General features: G+C 40.2%; 1 protein-coding gene across 2 annotated transcripts in view; it reads left to right on the forward strand.

Moving 5' to 3' along the window:
* LOC124082149 (translation initiation factor IF-2) overlaps positions 1 to 23,547 on the forward strand; it is a 70,188-nt gene extending 46,641 nt beyond the window's left edge. Inside the window, exon 3 of one of the 2 annotated variants that reach the window (XM_058573998.1) lies at positions 21,729 to 23,547. The gene's annotated coding sequence lies outside the window, so the exon portion shown is untranslated. Of the gene's footprint in view, positions 1 to 8,945; positions 10,347 to 21,728 lie in introns of those variants that run through there. The other variant, XM_046428619.2, reaches the window with a different exon arrangement.
* Positions 23,548 to 24,475: the final 928 nt, after the last annotated feature.

Raw genomic sequence — 24,475 nt, forward strand, 5'->3', positions numbered from 1 at the left:
ATATATTCCCCTCCTTCTGATCAAATTGCAAAGAATTTACTGGTCTTGCTGCTATCTAGGATAATGCTTCTGTAAGCAAGTCCACCAATAAACTACACTCAATATTTCTGCCTCTTTTTTGGGGGGTGGGGGGAGTACCAGGGATTGAATCCAGGGCTGCTTAACCACTGAGTTACTTCCCCAGCCCTTTCAAAAATATTTTATTAGACACAGGATCTCACTGAGTTGCTTAGGGCTTCACTAAATTTCTGAGGATGGCTTTGAACTTGCAATCCCCCTGCCTCAGCCCCCTGAGCTGCTGGGATTATAGGCACACACCACCAAACCTGGCTTGGTGCAATGCAACCTTTATTTTATTTATATATGGTGTTGAAAATCGAACCCAGTCACTCACACATGCCAGGCAAGTGCTCTACCACTGAGCCACAACCCCAGCCCCATTTCTGCCTTTCTTCCATCTCACAGCACCTGGGGGCTTGTTCTCCTACAGAGGGACCAGATTGTTCTGGAGCACCATCCACATAGTAAGAAGCCAAGATGAAAGAACTAGTCTTTGGACTTAAAGCTCCATGTTCCTTTCCCTACATTTTAATTCTTACATTAAATTTCTATATTCAAACTGTGTTCTTGTTCACAAGGTTAGTAGATTCTGGCAATGAGATAGAGAAAGGAAAGTGTATGCTGTGTGTGAATTCTAACAGGTAACTATTGGAAATATGGCAGGGAAACCAGTTTTTTTTTGGGGGGGGGTTACTGGGTGCTCAACCGTTGAGCCCTATCCCCAACCCTTTTATTTATTTATTTATTTATTTATTTTGAGGCAGGGTCTTGCTAAGTTGTTAGGTCCATGCTAAATTGCTGAGGCTAGCTTTGAACTTGCAATCCCTCTGCCTCAGCCTCTGAGTTGCTGGGATTATAGGTATGTGCTACTGCATCCAGTAAGGACACAATTTCTAAGGTTAAAAGTGAACATTATCACCAGGTCTGGTGGTACACACCAGTAACTCAGAAGGCTAGGCAAGGGTTTCACAAATTGGAAGCCAGCCTCAGTAACTTAGACCCTCAGCAATTCAACAAGGCCCTGTCTAAAAATAAAAAGAACTGGAGCTGTAGCTCAGTGGTTAAATATCTCTGGGTTCAATCCCCAGTATAAAAACAAACAAAACAAAACAAAAACATGAAAGTAAGAGATGGCCTGAGATCACAAGCGTGTTGAAAACTATATTTTAACTAAGGTTGCAGTTGAAAGAAAAAAGAACCAAAGATAAAGATAGTGGTGAGATCATTCATTCTTGAGAATTGACTTGAAAAAAAAATATCAAAAGAACCACAGGTGTGTTGCAGGCCCTCTAGCAAAGACTTGGCTAGGTGCTATTATTCTAGTTACTGTCACCTGGTTGGAGGATCCTGGGCTGTCAATAACATGCTGGCACTATTGGCAGACAGGGCTCTGAATTCTCATTCAAAAATATCTTTGAAAGATCAGAAGGAGGTAGAAGTTTTGGATCTTTTGAGATGTGCTAGTTTTTAGTAAGATAATATTTTAACATTATAGAATTATAGAAAATATTATTACTAAATTGAAAAGATCACAGTAGTAATTTAATTCTCTTTTGTTATTCTACTCTCTCCTATTCTCCTGAGTCATTATCTATACCCATAACTATTCATCCAAGAGTCCTTGATGGTATCTGGCAGTTGGCATTCAGATTATTTGGTTCCTTCAAATGATAGCCTTAGAGGGCTGACAGATACCCAGGCTTCTACACAAGTCCTGCTGTCTTATAAGATGATTAAGTAAATATATTCCTGTAAAACATTATTTCTCCAAATGACCATCGAAATAATATTGGTATTGTCTAAATGAGTCACTTTAAGGCAAACTCTCTCCTAATCCATACACTTTTTCTTTCTAAAATGAGATTTAACAAATTAACAAATAAAAAAATAAAAGCAAAATCAATAAAACCATCCCTTCATCAAAAAAAAAAAAATGAGATTTAACATAACTGAAATCAGTGGGGATTAACTGGAAAGGATTTAGTGAAATCAGAAGACCTGAATTTCTCTCCTGGTTTTACCTAATTGTGATTCCAGAAGCAAACCATATAATAGTCTCATTAGAAGACTCTGTTGAGAAGAGCAGGAGCTGGGAGCCATCTGGTATATAAGGTGCCTGCTGGCTGAAAAAGTTATGGGGCTAAAAATAATCTCCATATGATGGCTGTAGAAATTAGGCACCAGGGCAAATAAACTGGCTATTGACCAACCAACAAGGCTGCTCATTTTCTTATCCTTTTCCAGGGATCAGAGATAAATAGCCTTGGGAAAACTACCAAACCTGGTTTGGTTGTGAGGGTGGAGGTTGAGAAGCATGTAGTTTCAAAAAGATCATAAAGATAGAAGCACCATCAAAAATTACCATGATGCCTCACCACAGATTTGAATATAGTATAGTGTACATGGAAGGAGATGAAATATGTAAACATGAAGAGGTGCAGCTGGCTAGAAGCATGATTGGCAATGCCAAAAGTGGCCAAGGATGTGTACATAGATTTGACATGTAGACATTCCCAGACAAATGCAAAAAACATTGCCAGGCATGGTGGTGCACACCTGTAATCTCAGCGATTTGGAAGGATCACAACTTTGAGGCCAGCCTCGGCAATTTAGTGAGTCCCTCAGTAACTTAGCAAGACCTTGTCTCAAAATAAAAAAATATTAAAAGAGCTGGGGAAGTGGCCCAGTGGTTAAGTGTCCTGGGGTTCAATTTCTGGTACCCCCAAAATTCTGATAATGTTAATATAGTGCTATATTATTTCTAAATTTAAAGAAGCATATAAGACTCAGGAAATTGAAAAAGGAGGATGGCAAGTTTAAGGTCAGCCTGGGCAACTCATCAAGATCTTGTATCAAAATCAAAATAAAAAGGGCTGGATATGTAACTCAGTAATAGATTGCCCCTCGATTCAATCTCTAGTGCCCAAAGGGAGTGAGAAGCATATAATTCATGTTCACTTTTTCCATATTATGAAAAATTTTAAACATGAAGTTGAAAGAATTTTACTTGTATGCTCATGACCTAGATTTCACCATTACATTTTGTCATAGTTGCCTTATTGAATATCTTGTCACTCTATCTATCCCCTATCATCCATCCATATCTTGTTTATTTTTGAGGCAGTGGGGATTGAACCCAGAGGCACTCTACTACTGAGCTACCCTAGTTTTTTATTTTATTTTTAGACAGGGTCTCTCTGAATTACCCAGTTTGGCCTCAAACTTGGGTTTCTCTTGTCATGCTTTTCAAAGTAAGCTATAGAAATTAGTATGCTTATCCTTAAACTTAATATTATTTGTACTTTTCAATTTTTTTTTTTTAATACTGGGGATAGAAAGGCAAGTGACTCACCTGAGATGGAGATTCAACCAAGAGCTTTACTGGGGGGCTGCCTGAAGGGGAAGAAAAGGAGAGGAAAGAGCAGAGATAGGAGAGGAGGAGGGAAGAGAGAAAGAGCAGAGAGCAGAGGAAGAGAGCAGAGAGAAAGAGAGTAGAGAGATGAGAGAAAGAAGAGGAAGAGAGCAGACAGGAAGAGGGCAGAGGCATTTTGCGTAGGCAATATGGCGGGTGCTGATTGGCAGGGTGACTCAGGAATGGCAAGCGGATACTGTGTCCCACGGGGGTTGGTCGAGAAAACTTTTGATTTGGTGGTCTTCAGCTTGGCGCCCTTTGGAGAGGAGGGGGAGCGGTAAGGGATTAGTGTTGTTCTCCTAAGACTGAAACTTAACTTCAGCCAGGACTCTTCCACACACCCAACAGGGATGACATTCAGGCCTCCTGCATGCTAGGCAACTTTTCTACCCCTAAGCTACTTTCCCAGTCCTGCAGTTTTAAATTTTAATATAACATTTAAAATCAAACTGATGAATGTAAAGTCTAATATTCCGTGAGGGTTTGTGTGTGTGTAGTACTGGGGATAAAACCCAAGGGTGCTTTACAACTGAAATACATCTCTAGTTCTTTTAATTTTTTTTTTTCCTTTTTAAGATGAATTCTCACTAAATTGCTGGTCTTGAACTTGTGATCCTTCTGACCCAGGCTTCCCAGTAGCTGAGATTACAGGTGTGCTCCATGATGTCAAGTTGTTTCCATGAGTTTTGACAAATGCATACACCTGTGTTTCCTAACCCTCTATCAAGATTTAAAACATCTTTATCTCATAAAGATCTCTTCAGCTCATTTGCAGACAGAGGAGTCTCTCTGTGCATTTCTACCTCAAGTGAGTTTTTCCTGTTTCAAAACTTCATAGAGGTAGAGTCACACAACATGTACACTTTTGTTTGTTGGACTTTGGACTGTTACTCAGCATAATGCTTTTCATTTTTTATTTTTTCTGCTGCTAGGGATTAAACCCAAAGTGTCATGCATGCTAAAATGAACTTTGCCTCTGAGCTACCACCCCAGCCCAGCATGATGTTTTTTCAGATTGCCCTGAATTTATTTTGTGTATTAGCATTCATTTTTTAAAAAATGAATTTTGATGCCAAAGGCTGGATCCTTTTTCCTTTTGGAATTGTGGAACAAATAATAAGACTGAGCACCAATTGAGCAGTGAAAACTTTAATTCTTGTACAACAATAGAAGTGGGAAATAAACTAACAAAACACTTTCTGCCTCTTGGGGGAGTCAGGATTTATATATATAGGGCAAAAGAAATAATAGGATGGGATAGGGTAATGAAAGGGAGAAATCTACAAGTACTTTAATATAGTGAAGGTAGAGGTTGTCAGCTGTCACTCTGGTGGCCATGTTAGATGGAAGAGGTTTTGAGTGTGTGTGTTTGCTAGGGATTGAACCCAGGGGTGCTTAACCACTGAGGCACATCCCAGTCCTTTTTTTATATTTTTTTTAGAAACAGGGTCTCATTGAGTTGCTTTGGGCTTTGCTAAGTTGCTGAACCTTGCTTTGAATTTGAATTCCTCCGGCCTCAGCCTTCCAAATCCTGAGATTACAGCATGCACCATGCTGACCTGGAACCAATTTTGACTAGCTCAACTGAAGAGGAATATCTGGCCTGTAGGCATTTTGTGCTCAAAGACAAGTAAGAATGGGGTGGGACAAAATTCAGCTGAGCCATCTAGGCAGTATAAGACCAGGGAGGGGTAATGATTTCTTCATTTTTATATATGTATGTATATATGTATTTTGTGCAGAACTGGGTATTGGATTCAGGGGCTCTCCACCACTGAACTATATCTCCAGCCATTTTAAAAGAAATGTTTTATTTTTTGAATTAGATCTCCATAAATTGCCCAGGCTGGTCTCAAACTTGAGATCTTCCTATTTCAGCCTCCCAAGCCACTGGGATATTTACTTGTTTTTTAAAGTTTCTTTTTCCTTTATTCTTTAAAATATATATTTTAAAATTGTTGGTTAGTGTTCTATTTCATGAATATACTACAACTTGTTTACACATTTTAAGAATGGGTAATGGACTGTTTCCAATTTTTGTTCATCAGGAATAAGCTGTTATGAACTTTTAAAATTTATTTTTCTACTTTTATTGGTACATTAAAATTATACATAATATTGGGATTATACATAAATCGAGATTACATATTCATTCATGCACACAACATAACTATATAAATTGGCCAATATCAATCTTCAGTACTTCCTTCCCCTTCTCTCTTGACACCTTTCCTCTAATATTATGAACATTATTTTGGCCTTGTTTGTTTGTTTTGTTTTGCAGTGCTGAGGATTGAACCCAGGGCTTCACACATGCCAAACAAATATTCTACTGTAACAGTGGTCTACGTTATGCTTTAAACACTACCAATGTGTCATATCCCTTGCACATTATGAACATTTTTATAGAAATATTTGGAGACATGCATTTTCATTGAGAAATATGTGGAAGTAGTAAGAAGTAGAAATGCTGAAGTAGGTGTACATGTTAACTTTAAAAGAAATTGTGAAGTCATTTTACAAAGTGGTTGTGTTTCTAAAACCTTGGTCCTTGTCCCTGATGCCAACCCACTAATAAGAACACAGTTTTGAGAAAAAAGAAAATGAAGGCTTATTGTTTGGGCTAGCAAAGGAGAAACACAGGGGACTCCTGTACCAAAGGCTGTGATTCCCCCCATCAGCAGGAACAGGAGGTTTTTAAAGAGTGACTCAAAGGCTACATTCCATGTGTTCTCTGTTGGAGTTGTGATCCACTTGTTAATTTGGGAGATAGTCATTTCTGAGATCTTCTGGTACCATCCCCAAAGTCTGGATTACTTTGTTTCTATGGTGGGTTTGTACTCAGGTACAGATATTTCTGCCTGGGATAGGGAAGAAAGTTAATCCTGTTTTATTAAGGATGGGGAGAGATTAGGAAGGAGCTGGGAGAGAAGAAGAGAATGAAAACATGTCCATTTAAAAAATCAGTTGCAGTGGCAGAACAACAAAGGTTGTATTCAAAGCATAAAGTGGGCCATGGTTTGTTGAGAGCCACAGACAAGTCAAGATGGCGCCTGGCACTTTGCCAGGAGGAGTGGTTTGAGAAGTAGCGAGCCATTAAGATGATGGAGATTCCTTAATGACTGTATCTAGATGATGTTAATTAAGTTAAGCTGTGTGTAATTAGTAAGATGATGAGGATTCCTTAATGACTAATTGATGTATCTAGATGATGTTAATTGAAACAAGCTGTGTATAATGAGTTAGGTATAAATACCTCTGCTGTCCTGCAATAAAGGGGCTCCCGCTGTTTCAATCTTCACAAGTTGCTTGTCACCCCCCACCCCCGTTATTTTGCCCAGGCAGACTGCAGCAATGGTTACTTTTTTCCACTGTCAATTTTTTCCTACATCCCATTTCTATGGGAAAGTGAGTGATGCCATCTCTTCCTGCTGAAAGGGATTGAAGTTGGGGGAAGTAACCCAAAGTCCTTGTTCTCTGTCAGATGGAACATGAACAGTTAAGGGCAGTCAGCCTCAGAGCAGTCCATAGAGCCACAATGGCACATGACAGGTTACTGGACAAGGCACACATAGAGCAGAGATCATGCTAAGACAACAATAAAGTCAGCGAAGCAATACTTTTTTGTAAATACTTAGCAGAAAAATAATTAGTATTTCAGCCAGTTTCAGAAAACCACGAGGACAGTAACTCATAATTTTATCAATAAAAAACAGATCAAGTTAATCAATTCAGGAGGTTAGAAAGATTTGTAGGTCTATAAAATCAGACTCAAATTAATTCAGGACAAATTGTGACTCTTGTAGTCATTGTTATTAGGCATTCTCACACAAGAACATTTTCTTTATAATCTCCAGTTTTACTTACTTTTGGTAGGTCTGACACAATGTACATCTCTCTCTCTCTCTCTCTCAGTATTTATTTTTTAGTTGTAGGTGGACTCACAATATCTTTATTTCATTTTTATGTGGTGCTGAGCATCGAACCCAGTGCCTCACACATGCTAGGTGAGCACTCTAACACTGAGCCCCAGCCCCAGTCCCCACAAGTGCACATCTTAAATTACATTAAAAATATATTATTTTTCCTTTCAAATGTCCATGGAGGACTGAGCTTTTAGGCTATACTCTCCTGTCAGGTGTTCAAGGCCAAGTTGGTCAAAACAAGTGCTCCACCACTTAGTTACATCTAAAGCCCCATTTTTTGTTTTGGTTTTGAGGCAAGGTCTTGCTCTTTAACCTGTGATCCTCATGCCTCATTTCTGGAGTAGTTGGATTTACAGGTGTGTGCCACCATGTCCTGGAAGAGTGTATCTTTAAAAAACATTTTTGGTACTGGGGATCTAATCCAAGGGCACCTTACTAATGAGGTACAACCCCAGATCTTTTTATTTTAACACATGGTCACAGGTTTATGAGGGTCTCACTTAATTTCTGAGGACCTTGAACTTGGGATCTTCCTGCCTCAGACTCCCAAGTTGCTGGGTTTACAGGTGTGCACCACTGCCCCTGGCTAGGTCCAATATATCTTGACGTTTGGTAGTCTGATTTCGCCAACTTTAGCCTTCTTCAAGATTTGTTTGCATAATCTTTTTGCTTTGTTTTTCTTTTAAGAATCAACTGATAGATTCCTATAAAAAAAAAAGAATGCTGGGATTATAATTGGATTTGCAATGAATCTCATTTATTTTTGAATACAGAAAATGGTGGACTAAAGTATTTTTTTATTTTTTTGACCATGCTTTTAAGAGAAACAAAACAAAATAAAAGGAAATAAGATGAAGGAGTATCAAAATGACTAAGTGGCTTTAAACTAGGAGCAAGTGCAAGGTGGTAAGAATGACTGGGATTGTTTCAAAATGAGGCATTCCCCACCCCCTAAATTTCCTAGTATTTTATTTATTGCTTGGTGATTCTTATGTGTATTATATATGGTGTAAAACCACATAGCTCATTCTGACTTTGTGTCTTAAATCATTTACCAATTGCACTAATGGTTCTTACACTAGGAATGATAATAGAAGGTGTAGCTACCTGACTTAAACATAAACAGGAAATTCTACCCTGGGTTGAAGTTTAACCTCAAGATTTTTATCCCAGTGCTGGATGCTGTGGCGCACACCTATAATTCCAGCTACTCAGGATACTGATGCAGGAAGATTGCAAATTTGAGGCCAGCCTCTGCAATTTAGTGAGACTCTCAAAGTAAAAAATAAAAAGGGCTGGGGATATAGCTCAGTGGTAGAGCACCCCTGGGTTCAATGCCCAGTACTGCAAAACAACGCAAAACAAAACAACTCTACCCCATCCTTGACTGTCAACTTTCCTGAGTAAATGTGAGAAATTTCTTCTATTGTTATGTGTCTTTCTCTTCTGTTTTTTTTTTGGTTGGGGGAGGGGTACCGGGGATTGAAATCAGGGGCACTGACCACTGAGTAACATTCCAAGCCCTATTTTGTATTTTATTTGTAAAGGTCAGGCGAACATCGTGGTCATCGTCGGAGGAGGAGGAGGAGGAGGAAAAGACCACCAAGAGACTGTCTCATGCAACAGCAAAGTGTTTATTGGGGGTCCAGCATGCTGGGGCTCCAAGCCTACCTCGAAGAGGTAAAGAGCAAAGAGCCCCGAGAACAGCTTGAGCAGAGCTTATATACATTCTTTGAAAAGGGCAGGGACTTCACATACAGCATAACAAATCACCTCACGCCACGGGAAAATCAAACAACAACTCTAAAACATGATTAGCACATTCACTGGCTGGAACAAGTTAGGTAGGGGTGATTGGTCAGTACAAAAGGGGTATTCGTTTGAACTGATTGGTTTAAGCCAAGAGGGGTGTACGTGCTGAACTACATGGTTTCCCAACATGTTATCAACTGCCATAAACTACTGGGAGGGTTATCTGGCATCCCAGGTATTTCCCTGTCTCATGCTGATTGGTGGCTGCTAGGGGGCTGCTATGGATCCCCACCTAGCCTGACTGAGTCAGGGACACCTGGCACAGCAGATCTCTCCTGTTATTTGTAGATAAACAACTTAGCAGGGTGGGAATGTGCCTAGGAGTGCTCTATGGGTTTTTCCAAGGACAAAGGCCATGTCCCTTCCTTGGACAGCTTTGCTCTGAGATAGAGGCTGGTTTTTCATTCCCCCCTTTCTCTGGAAACTTGAGAATCAATCATGGTTCCCTCAGTTGTGGGCCTATTTGGGCAGGCTCTACATCTTGGTAAACAGTAATGCTCAGGGGACAGTCTTCAACTTCCCAGACTTACTTAAAATTGGCCTCCTAGATCCAACCTGACTCGATTTACCTATCTACACTGCCTATCCATTTTTGGCTTTGTTCCCCCCCTAATTTTAGAAACTTTATTGCTGTGTGGAGAAGGGGCGACAACTCATTCTGGCTGCTTCAGAGCTGAAAAAGGGGTATCGAACATGAGGGGGCTTGAAGACGTGGGGGGCGACGTGGGGGACATGAGTTCCCTTTTAGAAGTCAGTTCCATTTGAAGTCTGGTTGGGGAAAAACAGGTTGTCATCTGGGGATGGGTGCTTCTATGAGAGAAACAAACCATTATTACTGAATAAGTGTTGCAACAGCTGGAACATGTCACTGCACAGAAGTTCCCTCACCAGGCTTTAACATTTCCAGTTACCAGGACTGTAAACATGACATTTAACTTTTAGGGTTACAGATGTCCTTCCCCTTAAGACACAGTTTAATAATTTAATGTCATCTGATCTTGCAAAATCCTTTTACTAGTATGACCTGTGTCTAATAGAGAAATCTTTAATTCTGTTACTTAGGGCTAGATAACCATACTAGCAAACATTAAGCCTACCTGTGTTGGTTAGAAATAAAGGCCTTAAACTAAAAACTACTCTGGCAGTTCCTTTTGATACTTATCAGGCATTCCTGTCTGAGAATCTCTTTTTCAACCTCCACTTATTTATGGAATAACTATTATTATCATTTAAAATGCCCAGGAATAGCTGTGTTTTAGCTTTGACTGTCTTTGTTAAGTGTTTAAGATGAAGCAAGTCAAACTGACTTTTGTTTCTATCTATTGTTAACAGTCAGCTGAGTTTCCCTGGGAGTCCTCCGGGAACTTACAGCAGCTTCTCAGTTCTGCTAGTGCCATTTGCGCTAGGATGGGTCCAGGCCTTGCTTGACCATGTGGCTTCCCTTGGAAGCATCAGGGATGCCTCCCTTTTCTGATGACCCTCCTCTTCACAGCAAATGCACTGATTGGCTTTCTGTCCTCCACTGGTCTCATTAATCTCCCTGATTGGGGGGTTATGTGGCCCAGAGTTGCAAAGCTCTTTGGAGAAGTCCCCTATTCCCTGATTCAGACTGACTCAGAGGGCAAGAGCCAAATATTGGTTTTCTTGGCCCTTTAATTTAACTAATTTTAAAACTTAATCTTAAACATCCAGCAAATAAGTTTCAACAGCCTTATATTAAGAGTACTGGGCTTTAATGTCTATCTCTCTATCCTGTAGGTGAACTCCTTATCTTAAATTAACCCAGGTTGTGTGTTCTTAAATCAGTACCTCTGCAAAACATTAGCAGGGCAATCTTTAGAACATTTATAAGGAAAGTATAAAATAAAATTAACAAGAGTAAAAACATATTTAGTTCATGTAATAGCTACCTAGAATTTTGGCAGAGTTATACATTATAATCCCCTGTTTGAGATCCTGGTAATCGTGACAAAAAACCAACTTTTGGACACAACTTTAACTGTACTGAAATCTGGCCTACTTCTTCCATAGTCACTTTCACATGTAGTGAGATGGGACATAGAGCCTTATCTCAGGTAAGGCGGGGTTCTTCATAAATCTTAAGTACTGTAGTTCTGAAGCTGATCTTTGCTTTTTAGACATAATTTTATAAAGCCTACATAAATTGTTGCTCAAGTTCACATGAATATTAGCTAACACAATATAATATCACATCTAAAACATGAATTAAAGAAAGGCTTAAAGCTTTTAACATTTTTTAGAAAAGTAGCAAAGTATTTTTGTGTTTTACAATAAAACCTTCACACAGATTAGGCTCTCATTAACTTAAAAATACATTTAAATTGTATCTCAGTGTAAAAAGTAACATAGAACTTTACATATCTTATTGATAACAAGTCCAGTTATAGAACACAAGTGATATAAATAAATCTACAACATGTTTTTCTTTTAAGCCTAAAATTACCATACAACTTTAGAACACCAGCTTGATATAATGCTCTTTTGTAGCTTCTACCTTACAGACTTGTATACCTGGAAGATATGAACACATTAATGGCACCACAATTACATTGATGTTTTTATATTAACCAAATTTAGCTTTTAAAGAAATAACATAGCACAATTCTCTAAAACAACACCACTTGTTTAACCAGCTGTTTAATTTCTTTAAGATTACAACCAACTTACACAGACCTTCTTTATATCACTTACTTAAACCTTCTTACTTAATCATATAGACTCTTATCCAGTAACACATTTTCTCTCAATTAAATCCATACCTAGAACCTTTTAGTTTCTCTTTTTCATCTGTTAACCTCCTTCTGTTCACATTTTGAAACAATACTTGTAAATTTTTGAATTTAAGCAGATTATTTCATAGACAACATTTTATTAGGTTTTTTTTTGAGCACCTAGAAAAACTTATAAGCTTAATTTTAGAGACATCTTTACTTTTATCTGTTTACCCAATTTAAATTGAACCATTTGAATCACGTGAATCAAAGATATTTGGATCCATTTTTTTTAATTTTTCATGAGCGCTCCTCATATATCTGCCAACTGTCATATAATTGCATGATATATGGACATATACATACAGACATACAGACATACAACACATAACACAAGTGTGCACACATAAACAAGGCCTTGTAGCTGTTTTTTTCAGGTGAAATCTCCATTGCAATGTTTAAAAACTCCACAGTTGATCAAAAATAGAACTGATCAGAAAACATTAACTTGTCTGTAGGATCAAAATCATGAGCTCAAAAAAAATACAGAATCTAAGAAAAAGCAAGAGTCCTAAAAAAGATGACCGGCCAGTAATTAGTAAATATCATACAATTTACTTTTTGGTTTGGTCTAGTTTGAGTTCAGGTAAAAAGATACTTTTACTTTTTTTTTTTCCCTTGGGCCTCAGATCTGTCTCCTGAGCTCCAGGCTTCTTCTATTTGCATATCAACTTAAGTCCTGGCTGAGGTCTGGAAGGAACTGGGAAAACTGGAATTCTGAGCAGAAACCTCATGCCTAAGGCATTTTAACTATAAGTCACAATTTTCAGGTTTGGATGTTGAAAATTATGATACAAGTTTAAGATGCAATTCTCAAAATTTTATATCTTTATATCTTTCTACACTAGAAAAACTTGCTCACACAAAACTGAAAATAGGATCTTTCTTGATAATATAAAAGCCACCATCAGAAGAAGTTCCTTCAGGATCATTAAGCTACTTTCTTTGTTCTGAAGTTCCTAAAGTAGTATTAAGTTACATTAAATCACCTAAAAAAATTTTTAAAAGAGAACCACACACTACCATGTATATCCAAAATTAAGCTTTGAAAATTCCCAGGACTGTTGCTAATTAATGTCATTTCAATAAGCCAGACCAACGTTTTAATTTAACACTTTTTTTTCCTGAATCTTACACACTGAGGGGAACAGATATCATATCATAATTTATTATCCTTGCCCAAGTTAATGTACTGATATACCTAGTGAAATCTTTTCAGGCTACCCAGTTCAAAAATTGATGAAAAAACAAAACTAAATGATTGGGTGTTACTTGCCAACTTGGAAGTAGAGTTCTTTAATTTTCCATCCTAAGTATTTAAGTTTTCTAGCATGAACTATCTGAAATCACAAACTAAACAATTACTTAAACCCAACTTTTAACTGCAAGATTGTGCAATGCTTTAGAAACCCATTCAGATACCAGATTGTTACAATAAAAAATCATCTTTTAGATACACATTCAGCCAAGATCACCCCCAAGAAATAATCTATAATATCAACACATTACTGCATTCATTGTCCCTTTTTTTAAGTAGACAGAGGTGGAGTAATCCTTAAAGTGCAGGTAAGGAAGAGGGAGTTCCCCAAAGCAAAATGGTTTTGGCAGCTGCTGGGAGTCCCTTAGTCCCACCTTTTACTTACAGGATTAGTTCCTCTGGTTTGGTCTGACCCCAGGCACCAGGCATTTTCCACATCTCCTAACTTTTCAGTAGTCAGCTCCCAAAAAGTTCATCCTCTGCTTGCAGTTGTTTCGAGTGCTAGGCTTCCCCAAGAAGGCAGAGTGGGGACTCCTCTAAAGTCCCCTCTGGGGTGCCAAAATTTATGACTGAAAGTTCGGTTCCTATCCTCAAAGCCAATTAATGCCAATTTAATAATGAGGACAGGGTTTTGAGAAAAGTTAAAGCGAGATATCAAAGTTCTTAGATCCCCAGCAGGCATTTCCCTCTGCAGTGGGTGCACTCAAGCCAACTACGGGAAGAAAAGAAAACACTGCTTCCCTAATCTCGCTTAACAAAGGGGAGTAAAGTTTATCAAAGTTCTTTAAAACACAGCTAAAAGGGGTGTAAAAGGTGAGAACAGAAAAGCTGGCGGTTCTATTGACTTTTAGTCCCTTACAGGAGAAGCATACTAGGGACAATTTAGGCTAAAATTTAGCTAAAGTTACCTCCACACATCTAAGGCAGATTGGAACTTGGGACTCTGCATCAGTCCAAAGTAAAACAATGCCATCACACTTAACAGAGACACAGACAAAGACACACAAAGACATAGATTCCCTTTTCAGATTGTCAAAAAAAAAAAAAAAAAAAAACAAAGTGGGTGCTGGCCCCAAGCCAACTGGGGCCTTCCCTTCAGACAAACGGATTGGGGGAGCATCCCCTTCAGATTGGGTCTGACGACCCCAGATTGGGAGATTAGATACACAAACACTGAAAGTGACGACACAGACAATAAACACAGACAGTAAACGTTCAACACGAGTTTGAGACAGAGATCAGAACTGAGTAGCCGGCAAAACCTGATGGGCTCGCAAACCAAATCCGAAACAGAATACAACTGAGTCAAGGAAACTACCGTTCCTTGATTTTCCTAGTCCTCTGGAGCATCCCCCAGGGACGTGGCCTGTGGCTCTGTGACACGTCTGTCATCCACCACCGGAGAGAGCTCACGCTCTTCACCGACAGCCACTTTGCCAAGCCCTAACCTGAAACCCGAAACCAGAAAGAGGCGCCTTACTTACCCCTAGAGGAGTTCGTTGGGGTCTTTCGTCCGCCGCTGCCGGATCTCCCTGGGGCCTCCAGATGTAAAGGTCAGGTGAACGACGGAGGAAAAGACCACCAAGAGACTGTCTCATGCAACAGCAAAGTGTTTATTGGGGGTCCAGCATGCTGGGGCTCCAAGCCTACCTCGAGGAGGTAAAGAGCAAAGAGCCCCGAGAACAGCTTGAGCAGAGCTTATATACATTCTTTGAAAAGGGCAGGGACTTCACATACAGCGTAACAAATCACCTCACGCCACGGGAAAATCAAACAACAACTCTAAAACATGATTAGCACAATCACTGGCGGGAACAAGTTGGGTAGGGGTGATTGGTCAGTACAAAAGGGGTATTCGTTTGAACTGATTGGTTTAAGTCAAGAGGGGTGTACGTGCTGAACTACATGGTTTCCCAACATGTTATCAACTACCATAAACTACTGGGAGGGTTATCTGGCATCCCAGGTATTTCCCTGTCTCATGCTGATTGGTGGCTGCTAGGGGGCTGCTATGGATCCCCACCTAGCCTGACTGAGTCAGGGACACCTGGCACAGCAGATCTCTCCTGTTATTTGTAGATGAACAACTTAGCAGGGTGGGAATGTGCCTAGGAGTGCTCTATGGGTTTTTCCAAGGACAAAGGCCATGTCCCTTCCTTGGACAGCTTTGCTCTGAGATAGAGGCTGGTTTTTCATATTTAGAGACAGGGTATCACTTAATTGCTTAGCACCTCACCTTTGCTGAGGCTGGCTTTGAACTCTCGATCGGATCCTCCTGCCTCATCCTCCTGCGCCACTGGGATTACAGGTGTGGGCCACCATGCATCCAAGCTCTCTTCTGTTTTTGTTCTTGCCCCTAAGTTCAGGAATATAGAACATTATCTGCATGACTTAATTTTAGAATGCAAATAGAAGGATATGATAAACCATGGAAGGGAACTAGTTTACTTCTTTAATTCCATTTTGATGCAGCTTTTATAAAATAAAAAACTTCTAAATCAGGAAATATTTGTATTCAAATTATGCAAACTACAGGGATACATACAAGACAGGAATTGATTTGCCCTAGACTAGTAGAGCAATTAACTACAGTTCTATTTATTTATTTATTTATGTGGTGCTAGAGATTAAACCCAGAGCCTTGTGTATGTTGGGCAATATCTCTACCACTGAGCTACAGCTCAGCCTGACTACAGAAAGCTAATTTGTTTTACAGAAAACATTCCCTTAGTGTGTTCAAATGAAGTTCTATTTGAAAGGAGATATGTGTATCAAGCATTTTGTGAAAGACAAGTGGTTTAAAGTTTGATTCTATTTGAATCTTCTATTTGTTTGCCTTGTCCACTGGGGACAAAATCCTGTGTCACCAATATTCTGATAAAAGAGGTCATCACTGGGTTTTCTCTGCTTAGAAACAGAATAAGGAATCAGGGAGGGACAACTTGGCCAATGATTAGTAAATGGAAACATAGTTTACTGTCTGATATGTAGAATCATCTTCCCTTTGTGTCCACTCATCTGTGTTTTCTTACTCTCTACCTTGGTGTCCAGATCATTATTAAGTAATTGTTAAATTGCTATGCATCTCTAGGTTCTTTCCTGTTTGGGCTGAAATACAAGGAAATTCGTTGATGACCATTCTAGATTCTTGTGTAGCTCACCATTCTGATTTTAACATTCATGTCAATTCCCTAATAGTTGATCTCTCCCCACTTTTCTTTTTTGAAACCAGAGATTGAACCCAGGGCTTTGTGCAGGAAAGGCAAATGCTTTATCCCAGTCCATGAATACATGAGCCTGCCTGCCTAGAGGGTCCTCTTCGTGCAGTTCACACTTCTGTGCCAAAGTGCTCTGTGCAAATGGAATTGACTACTACTACTACTACTGCTTCAAGGCTGGGTCATGGGAGGAGTCTTGGTGGTGAGCACGTGGAGGCAAGTGTCGAGTGGAAAGTAGAAGCTTTATTAAAGGACAGCAGAAAAGAATTCTCCCGGAGGAAGAAGGGGACCCAAAAGGCAGAATCCATGGAAGGGGGAGGTCTTCCCTCTTTTATAGCTAAGGTCTTCTCTTTTAGTTTTCCTACATTCGTGTCTTCCTCTTTTTTGTTTCCCTTTATCTTGCAGTGATAGAATGCAGGTGGGAAGGTCCAAAAGGTGGGAGATGGGTGGGCTGAAGGAGTAATCTGGGCAGGAAGGGCCTGGGGCGGCTTTTGATTAGCACTTCCTCTTTTGCTGGGAGCTGCTTCATTAATAGTTCCTTAGGATGGGTTCTGGGCCTAGGGGACATTAACATTTCAATTTCTCCAAGTGCTGCTCTGCTTTCCTGGACTCCATTCCCTATAATGGCCTCCATTTTCTTTATTTTACTCAATATTAGACCTGATTTACCTAACTACACTAATTACCTATCTTTAAATCTGGCTTCATTGTATCATTTAGGGGAGGTAGATAACCATATCCTTCTGGGATGCAACCCAGGAGTGCTCCAGGGCTGAGATATATTTCCAGTCCTTTTTGTAAAAAAAAAAAAAAAAAAAAAAAAAAAAACAAAAAACGATTATTATTTTTTATTTTGAGGCTCTCACTAAGTTACTGAGCCTGGCCTCAAGCTTGGGATCCTCCCGAGTCTCCAGGATTACAGACTTGCTCCACTGCACCTGGCCTAGGGATTTTCATATATATTTGCTTCATTTGATCTCCAGAGCAACATGCTGCAGTCTGTATGCTTATAATTTCCATTTTCCATACAAATAGAAAACTATGTTTCAAAGAAATGAAATGATCTACTCTTGGAATTTTAATCTGAACCTGTTTGACTTCAAAGCCCTACCAATCTCCATGTTGTTACCCAATCCAGAGGGGTTATGTTCATAAAATGTCCTTATTTCACAATATTATAGGAAGCATTCTTAGCCTGGTTTCTTCCAAGTTTCCAGAGCTCCTGATTTACTTTCAGTGCCCAAAGCAAGAGGCAACTCCCTTCAGAGATTTCAAAAGAGTTAAATGATAATTTCTCCTGCTTCTCATCACAGCATCCTTTTTCTTTTTAAACTGCCTGCATCGGGGCTTAGTGACAATAGATGAAAAACGAAAAAGGATGCCAGACAATGGCAACCTTCAGGGTAGCAAGAATGCCTTTTTTAGTAGGCAGCTTCTAAGGTCTCAGTACAATGAGTGCTGTTGGCCTGGATCACCCAGTCAGGAGGGTAAATTGGCAGTGCAATTTCTGCCTCCTGCCCAGAGGCGCCTATTGTCTTCACACTGGTCCTTGGCACCCTAGGGCATCCCTCATCCCTGCACTGTGGTGTCCCAATTAGGCTTACTCTGTGTGGCTGGCACCCATCAACCAAAATTATTCCTCTCTGTTCAGCTACAGAATTGTCATCTCTATTTCCAACTGGCAACAGCTTGTCACCCATCTGAGATATATTTCCATCTAAACAAAGCTCTATGCCAGCCCTTTGCATAAAAATGTTCAATGTTTTCCCATTGTAGCCAGAATAAAACCCAAACTCCTTGCCTTGGCCTCTGAGGCCTTCTATGGTCTGGCCCAGTCTAGCACATCATGCGCTATTACTTCCCTTCTTACTAATGGGACAACCCAGTTATATTCCTTCATTTTTCACAAATACTCCAAAATCATTTTCGTTTTCTTTTTCTGCAATCTGGCTTCTTCTCCTCACACAGGGCTTACCTCGGTTGAAAACTAGAGAGTCTTTGCTCACCCATCAACCTTCTACATCTTCCTTCTCACTCACCTGACTTTGCTTTATTCATTTTCTATTTTTGATACTGGGCGTCAGATCCAGAGACTTGCACATGCCAGGCAGCAGCTCTACCACAGAGCTACATCACCAGCCTGACCTCACTCTAATCACCTCACCCTTTTTTTTTTGGTACTGGGGACTGAACTCAGGGGCACTTAACCACTGAGCCACATTCCCAGCCCTTTTTTGTATTTTATTTAGAAATAGGGTCTCACTGAGTTGCTTAGGGTCTCACTAATTTGCTGAGGCTGGCTTTGACCTTGAGATCTTCCTGCCTCAGCCTCCTGAACTGTTGGGATTACAGGCACATGCCATTATGCCCGGCTCTATTTTTTTTTAAAGAAAAAAAATTTAAAAATAAAGTTTCAGCCATAGTGGTACAAATCTCTAATTCCAACTACTAGGGAGACTGAGGCAGGAGGATCACAAGTTTGAGGCCAACTTCAACACTTTGTGATACCCTCACCAAAATAAAAAATGAAAAGGACTGAGGATGTAACTTAGTGGTAAAGTTCTCCTGGGTTGAATCCCCAATACTATACCCCCACCTTACCCTACCCCCCCCATAAAAAAAGAAAGAAAGAAAAAAGAAATTGTTTTATTGTCAGAGTCATATTTTAGATTTGTGTGTTAATTTTGTTTTGTGACTCTCTCCATTGTTAGAACCTAAGGTCTGTTTGTAAGGAGCTATCTCTGTTTTATGCATAGAACCAAACATACTTGGTAAATATTGATCAAATGAGAGCAACATATTTATATTGATGAATGGCTGACCATCATTGGAATTCCAACTACTGTGATAATCAGAAAAAAAGAAAAATTTGCATAGAAACTGGTGGTGGGGGCAGGTGGTAGTGGTGAAGAGGTGGAGGGTGGGGGGATGAGTAGGAGGTGGGAATCAGGTCCTACTGTATTCCTAAGATTCCTCATAATTATTACTATATATGTCATAAACAAACATAAGTCATTGTTCTACATTGTTCCAATATCACAAATTTCAGTTACCATAGTTTAGTTTAATAAGCAAGTCCTCCAACAATATAGTTAAATTTTCTATTACTCACGGCTGCATTAATTGTAATTGAATAAAGTTCAAACATTACTACCAGTTCTAGTCCACTAATAACTACGGGAATAACAGATGCACACTTAGAACACTGACCAATCACATCATTTCTTTCAAAGTCTGTGTGCACTTGTTTTGCCTCCTTGTACCTCAGTGTTGAACTCTTTTTTTCTTTTGGTACTGAGGATTAAACCCTGGGGCTTTAAAACACTGAACCACACTCCCCAACCCTTTTTATTTTTTATTTTGAGACATAGTCTCATCAAGTTGGTTAGGGCCTCACTACGTTGCTGAGGCTGGCTTTGAACTCCAGATCCTCCTGCCTCAGCCTCTCGAGCCACTGGGATTACAGAAGTGCACCACTCTGCCCATTTTAGTGATGATTTCTTTTAATATTTTGAGAAAATAGATACTTGAAAGAGAATTGACCAACAGAGATAAAAGTGCAGCAAAGAGCTTGGTGCCCTGATGTACACCTGTTAATCCCAGTGGCTCCTGCTGAGGGCCATTGCTAAGTAAGAATGATGCATGGCATGACCCAGGTCATTTGCAGTGTCATTGCATGTAAGGTGACCTTGCTCAAGGACCAGGGCGGATCCGGGTTTAGGGCGGATGGGGTTTAGGGTGTTCCCAGTTTAGGACAATCCGGGGGTTTAGGGCGGTTCCAGGTTTAAGGTGTACCCTTCTGGGAATAGGGCGTATCCTGTTGCCTCAGGCGCGCCTGCTCTTTGAGTTCCCGTTGAGTTCTCATTGAGTTCTTGTGGGATTCAGAGAGTATTTGGGATTTTGCCCAGAACGTGATTTGGGCCCAGAACGTGAATTCCCCCAGAACGTGTGTGTAAGTGCCAGTGACAGTTCGAGAATAAAAAGTTGCTGTTTGAATCTACAAGGTGTGTGGTGGCTCGTGATTTTGTGCCCAGCCAGACTGCGGCAGCTCCAGCGGCCAAGGCAGGAGGACCATGAGTCTGTAAGGGTAAAAGAAATTGAAGTTAAAGCGTAAAAGTTAAAGGGTAAAAGACCGGGTGTTGTAAAGTTTTTAAGCTGCAAGGTCTGAGTTAAAATGTAAAGGATGAGGTATTGTTAGGTTTCTATGCTACCTGCAAAACCTGAAATTTCTGTAGCTGTTAAGACAATGCTTGGAACTGCCCAGTAAATATTTCCCCTGAATACTTGGTTGTTTAATGACTGAAGGGCTCTGTGTAACTGGTCACGTAGTCATTTAGGCCCTAAAACCAATCAGTTTGAATGTAACCCCCTCCTTAGGAATGACCTATCATTCCAGCCTGACCTGTTCCCGCCAATGAATGAACTAATCATGTTTAGGAGTTGTTGTTCAATTTTCCCGCGCCTCATGATGATTTGTTCTGATGAATACAAAGCCCTCCACCCTCCCCAAAAAGTGTACTTAAGCAGTGCTTAGCCCCTGCCCGGGGCTCTGGGCTGCTTTCCCTTCTTGAGTGGGCATGGAGCCCCAGCATGCTGGTTCAATAAATCCCCTTATGCCAATTGCATGAGTGGTCACTTGGTGGTCTCTTTCTCCGACGTTTCACGGGACCCTTACAAGTTCAAAGCCAACCTCAGCAAAAGTGAGGCACTAAGCAACTCAGTGAGACCCTGTCTCCAAATAGAAAAACAAACAAACAAATAAAAAAACAAAACAAAACAAAATAGGGCTGGGGATGTGGCTTAGTGGTTGAGTGCCCCTGAGTTCAATGAGGGTACATCGTATCCCAGCCCCTTTCCTCCCCCAAAAAGTGCAGCAAATAACTAGGTGTAGTGGGTGCACCTGTAATCCCAGCCATTTAGAAAGCTAAAGCAGGAGGAGCACAAGTTCAAGTCCATCCCGGGCAACTTAGAAAAGTCTTGCCTCAAAAAATAAAATAAAATAAAAAGGACTGGGGATATAGATCAGAGGTAGATCACCCTGGGTTCAAGCCCCAGTACTGGAAAAAAAAATTGGAATCAAAGGTAAATGAAATTGTAGAAGAACTACTACTTAATCTGTAATCACATTTAGGAAAACATTTAAAAACAATTTATATCCCAACAGAATTGCTGTGCCATCCATAATTTATCATAATTATAATTCATAATTTACCTTGCAAACTTTATTTATTTATTTATTTATTTTTTGAGATGGTTTCTTCTCTCTATGTTGCCCAGGCTGGTGTGGAACTCCTGGGCTTGTTATGCTCGAATTCAGGACCCCCAAAGACCACCTGAGACCCAAGATCGATGTAAGCAGCAAAGAGGTGTTTATTGTGAGCTAGATCCGTCCTCTGCGCATACACACAGCAACTGCTGATGCTGAGAGGCCCCGAGCCCAGGGTTTGCACCATTTTTATACATTCTTTGGAGAGGGCAGGGACTTCACATACATCATAGCCTCTTTTAGCAAATCATCACACACCACGAGAAAATCAAATAACAACTCTAAAACATGATTAGCACATTCACTGGCAGGAACAAGTTGGGTAGGGGTGATTGGTCAGTACAAAAGGGGTATTCATTTGAACTGATTGGTTTAAGCCAAGAGGGGTGTACTTGCTGAACTACATGGTTTCCCAACTTGTTATCAACCACCATAAACTACTGGGAGGGTTATCTGGCATCCCAGGTATTTCCCTGTTTCATGCTAATTGGCTGCTAGGGGGTTGCTATGGGTCCCCACCTAGCCTGACTGAGTCAGGGACACCTGGCACAGCAGATCTCTCCTGTTATTTGTAGATAAACAACTTAGCAGGGTGGGAATGTGCCTAGGAGTGCTCTGTGGGTTTTTCCAAGGGCAAAGGCCATATCCCTTCCTTGGATAGGCTTTGCTCTGAGATAGAGGCTGGTTTTTCAGGCTCAAGTGGCCCTCTTGCCTCAGCCTCCCAAGTGTTGGGACTGCAGACATGCACTACCATGCTTGGCACGAGCTCACTTTTTGACCATTTCTCTTATGTGAGTATCAACACAACCAGAGCCCATGCCTTTCATTTACCGGCCTCAAGCCATTCAATTGCTTGCTAAATGTTTCTTTTTCCTTCCAATCTTGCCCCAAAAGCAAATGAACACCTGGCATCTTGGATATTTATTTGAGATCTCAGCCATACAAATTTCCCAAGCACTGTCTTTTCAAATAAGTTGTGTGTCAGAACAAGAGCACATTTTTGCCACTGACCTCAGCTCGGGGCTCCAACCTGGCAGGAGTTCTGTTTCAGGGCTTCTCACAGGTAGGGGCTATTGCTGTGGCTTATGCAAAATAGGCATTTAAAGCCTGAGTCCACACTCACAGAGCAGGAAGGAACTCCTTGCTGTGACTGTGATGAACACCTAATGTGAGCACTAGGAGGCCACATCTGTGAGTCTTTAATTAGTCCCCCCTGCAGGTTCCCCTACCAGGGCAATAGGAGGGCACCATTAACAACACCTGGCAGAGATGCTCAATTCTAACCCTATGAGCCTTGGTTACCACCTCAAATGTGAAACCTGCCATGCTACTTCTTCCACATTTACCTTGATACTTCTTGCTGCTGGGTTTCTGGTAAATCCTAAAACCCTATCTAGTGGAATGGCTGCCCCATTGTAAACAACGCCCCTGTACCCATGGACTGTTTTCAGAATATGTGCTTCTCACCTCTTTGCCATGGCTGCAGCTACCCCATAATTGAATCTTCTCACCCATTTCCTGTTCTGTTTATGAAGGAATCTGAACCCCAATGAGTGCCTGGTCTGGTGAACTGCCTTTTAATCCTTATAAATCATTTTACAAAATGCTAGAAACAGTTTAAAAACGATAGGCCCAGTGGTGGTTTATTTTTGCCAATAAGTATTTTCTGAAAACTAATGAGAATTCAAAAGCCAACATGTTCTTTCTTCAGATTTTTATGACACTAGAATGCTGATTTCCATTTTTTGTCATATATTGTTTCCTTGATCCTATTTTATGCAGAAAGTAAAGGTGTAGAAACCATGCATCTGTGTTTTGTTATTCTTTCTGGAAGGCAAAATACCTTCCTCTAACCCTTGCCTTTCACCTGTAATGAGTTTTGTGTTTCATTTTGATTTGATTTTCTTTCAGTTATGCTACATCAATAGACAAAGCTTGAAATATTATATTTTAGATCCATTTTGCTGGAAGAGCAAACTAAACATTTCATTTAGTGCTATAGCCCCTGGAGGCCCCAAGAGGAAAATGTCACTATTTTCATGCTTGGGATAGTTGAGAACAATCACTTCTTGTTATTACTAAATCTTCAGAATTAACTGGTTCTGGGGAAGAAGAGCAAAGCATAAATATTTGAGTATTTCCTGCATGTATCAATCCAATGGGTCACATCAGTCCAGGACCTATATGAGTTAGTCTATTTGCATGAGGAATAGGTGTCCCAGAAATAAAGCTATGAGTAATGTCAGGCTTGAGTGTAAGAATGATATTCTGAGATTTAAAAATGTATATAAGAATGGAGTTCACTCACACATAACCTCAAAGATTGCTCTGAATGAAAATAGTGTTATTATGCTGGTATAGAATTATGGAGATTTAAACTGGGAGCTCTATTTTTATTCTCTCATTTTAGGCATGAAGAAATGGAGGCCGAGGAAGGCCAAGAGACTGTCAAAGTTCAGGCAGCTTGTGGCAAAGAAATGCACAAATATAGACTATGAGAACTGTGGCCTAGCTTTCCTCAAATTAAGGATGGCTTTTCATGATTGTTGATTATCACCTTAGGGATTACTCAGGGCTACTGCTTTTCATCCTTAGATTGTTCCTGCCTCTATTTTAAAACATTTTTCTGATTGCAAATCCTCAGTCAGCCAATTTTTGTATTCTGTAGAAGATTTAATGGGAATGAGTATTTTTTAAAAGATAAAAATACGGGATTGGGTATGTAATCAGT

Source organism: Marmota monax, unplaced genomic scaffold (genome assembly GCF_021218885.2).
Source record: "Marmota monax isolate L192 unplaced genomic scaffold, Marmota_monax_Labrador192_F-V1.1 WCK01_AAM20220418_F8-fsc00044, whole genome shotgun sequence".
Lineage (NCBI taxonomy): Eukaryota > Metazoa > Chordata > Mammalia > Rodentia > Sciuridae > Marmota > Marmota monax.